The sequence below is a fragment of the Lycium barbarum genome, chromosome 5 (assembly GCF_019175385.1).
Source record: "Lycium barbarum isolate Lr01 chromosome 5, ASM1917538v2, whole genome shotgun sequence".
NCBI classification, from domain to species: domain Eukaryota; kingdom Viridiplantae; phylum Streptophyta; class Magnoliopsida; order Solanales; family Solanaceae; genus Lycium; species Lycium barbarum.
The window spans coordinates 109,056,301-109,060,169 of record NC_083341.1 but is presented as its reverse complement, the minus strand read 5'-3'; positions in this window follow the sequence as shown (position 1 = coordinate 109,060,169).

Sequence of the window (3,869 nt, the reverse complement as noted above, 5' to 3'; positions counted from 1 at the left end):
TACGGGCATAATTATCACACGCTGCCTCAAATTATATCAAACTGTCTCAGACACATTTCAAACACAACCATATATGTACATATATATCCGAAGCCGACAAGGCTATCAAATGGCGCAACGGCCCAAAACATATACAAACGCACGCCGACAAGGCTGCCATGGCAAGTGGGATCATACAAACACACCCGTATAGAAGTAGGCACAACACCCACATATACGTCTACAGACCTCTAAACAGACAGACCGAATCATATGGCGGGACAGGGCCCCGCCGTACCCCTGAACAAATACATACATATGCAACGAACGAAGATATATACCAAAATGTAGGCTCCGGAATAAGAGGAGCACTCCAAACAGCAGAAGAGGGTATCCTAAACGGCTGGATCACCAAACTGTGCGTCTGCATCTGCGGGCATGAAACGCAGCCCCCCGAAGAAAGGGGTTCAGTACGAAATATGTACTGAGTATGCAAAGCAGAAGATACAGAAAACAAATTTGATGCATAAACGAAATAGAAGTACAGAACATAAGTGCAAACCCAAAATACCAAAATGTTTACTCTCAAAATATAAGTCATGCATAGGGCACAGAGAATATGGTCACCCGCCCGTCGATGGCGCCATAACACAGCATAACACCAGAAGGTTTCAAATCTCCGTATCCCCGTCACACATCATAACACAGCATAACGCCATACACAGCATAACACCAAATATAAGTGGAACCCGGCCCTCTAGCGAGTGGCTCGGTGAACCATAAACACAGCATAACACCGGAATATAACAAAGTGCGCACGACAACAGAACCGGCCCGGGATCCGGCGAAAGATGTAACAGAACGCACGAGCAGAGTCGTGAGTAACCATATGCATAAAATCATTATCATGGACTCAAATATAAGTAAAATGACCATACTTGAAAATCGAAATAATAGTCATACCAAATTCTTTCAAAAGTCTTCCGAATTACATAAAGGAAAGTCGCGGGACCCACGGACGGGTATCGACCCGAGCTCGGCCCGCCTATGGAGAACATACTCATACGCCATACAAACTCCTACGAAGATATCGAAGCAATCCGAGCCTTTATGTGAAAGATACGTCGTCCATAATTACGGAATTCTTTAAAACAAAACTTTTTGTGAAACATTTGGAAATCAGTTATTTCGAAGACATAAGGATTCATATTTCATCACATCAAACATACGAGTGCCAAGAAATATATAAGAGTCATAACGTACTCGGATTGCGAATTTAGAATTTCCTCGAGGCTCGTGATATAACCTATGTATAACTAAGGCATGCCAAAAGAAGGAAGGTTTGAGCTTTACATACCTCGTACGCACTCCAAGCTAGCTCAACTCAAGCTAATCCCAACCTACGCCTCGGGCTCCCCAAGGTCTACAAATACGCCAACGAATATCAAACATTAGACATAGGCACATAGGCGATTTACTCCAAACTAATACTCAAGTCTACAGAAATTTGGGCAGCATTTCCCCTGTAAAAAGGCCAACCCCGAGAATTTAACTCGGCCAAATCAACAATCACAACAACAATAACCAACCTAACAACCCCAATGACCAAATCCGAAAGGCAATATAACATTAATAGCTCTCTTTTTCATCATTCAACAACATTCATAATATTCAATTCGACGGCTTACATTCAAGCCACATCACCGCTCATACATTCAATTTCCAACCCGAACCCATACCAACAATATTCAAGGACATTTTAAACAATTTACACAATATTTCCAACAATCCAACAATCGCTCCAATTTTCCCGAAAACAGTCCCAAACTCGAGAACCTCGCTATACACACTTCAGACTTTCGAATCATGATTTGCACCAATAATCCACATTCTAACAATGCTATTCTCATAAAAATAAAAATTGCATTACTTGCACATAATTCTCCAAATCAGTCCGCAACACTTACCATATCAACTTGCGACATTAAACTCTTATTTCCAACATAAAAGTCATCACAACAACCACTAAAACATTAAGCGACATTAATGCGTTCTTTGACATATAGTATGACCCACATTCGGCTATCACCACACATGCATATATTAGTGATTCTTAGCCATCCTACACACTAAAACAATCAAACATGCTACATAAGATCAATTCATCACCTCCACACCACACAACATACACACACCTCACACGGCTAACACACCAAGCACACGACCCACTTCCAACATACCCTATCTCATGATTTTCATCCATTTTAGCATACTACAACATGCATACAACATTTATAACACATCAAACAAGATCAAATCTTACCTTTCTTCTTCAACTCCACACTTTGCCTAGGGTTTGCGATCTACTAAACGGATGGCTTGATCGCTCCAACAACACTTCCACGTTACATAGGGACCTTCAATTAGTGGATTTAAACCAAAGAAATATTTTTGGGATGGCTAAAATTGGACTTGGTTTTTCTTGTTCTTAGCCGAATGGTGTTGGAGTTGTTCTTCAACTTCTTGATTTTTTTTCTAAGTGTTGAAATGATAAGAGATGACTTAGAAGTCATCTTTTAAGCCTCCACATAAATTCTCCATGTGTCCATGCCCCCCCCCCCCCCCCCCCCACACACACACACACCACATCACAATTCCATGGTTTCCCTTCAATTCTACTCACTCTAACATCTATAAATCTTCCATAACATAAAAGAAACATAAAATCCTTACCTTTTTCCAATAAGTTCTCCTTGCCACCAAAGTCAGTTTCTTGCCAAAATAATTATACCACTTTGTAGAGAATCTTGAACTTAGGAGGAATACAAGGAAATTATAATTCTTGAATCAAAGTTGAAGGCTTGGAATTTTTCTTCTTTTTTTTTGCTCCTTTTTCTCCTTTAGCCGTAAGCCTCTCTTTTCTCCTCTCTTCTTTGATTTTTCTTGAAACTTCTAGTGAAGATGATAAGTGCCCCCCTTTTTATTTAATAATCACATGACAATTTCCATGGGCTTGGGCCATGTAGCATAGCCGGCCAAGCCCCTTGAATTGGGCCTCATTTTCTCTTAATTTAACTAATCTTTTTTTGAGCCCAACTAGTGATGGATCACACTTGGTAATTCACGGAACTAATTCCCAAAATTACAATTTTGCCCTTGGCCTCCTTCCATATTTCCACATCAATATTTCATGAACATCACACATGTAATAAGTAAAATAAAATCATAGCCTTATTTCTTGCGAGTCAAAATTATTTCGAATTTTTCCGAATGCGCAAAAACGCGGGATATAACACCTTGAATAGTGTAAGACTAGACAACTAAACATATATAAATGACTTAAACAACAGCCATGGATCTCATGTTTTAGGAGTGCATGTGAGTTTGGATTGGACTAAAAGGGAAGGTATTTTGATTTCCTCCTCGTAGGAAGTTGTAAATCAAGGAGTTAATCTACTTTTAGAGAAGATGATTTCAATGCAAAGGATATGAACCAGTAGCTAATTGCACTAACATCTAAGCAAATAAACATTTTTTGAACTAATCCTACAACATCAATAAAACAAAGAAAACAAACGGGCTTAACAGATACCTAAAAAAAAAAGTGACAACTCCTCGTTATTTCTACACAAGAATTTGCTACGCGTAAAGTTTAAAAGTGGAATCCTTGTTAAGATTAAAACACGATAGGAACTCAACTAAACCTTAACAGACCCTTACTTGAATTGGTTCAAATATTAACTCCAACTGGCAGCTATACTATTAACATAACCGCATGCTAACATTCAGAGAAATACAACTTTAATTACTAAGGGCAAACATAAAATTATTCCTACTCTTCTCAGAATCCTAAACACTCAAGGTAATCACATCATTAGCTACATAACAAA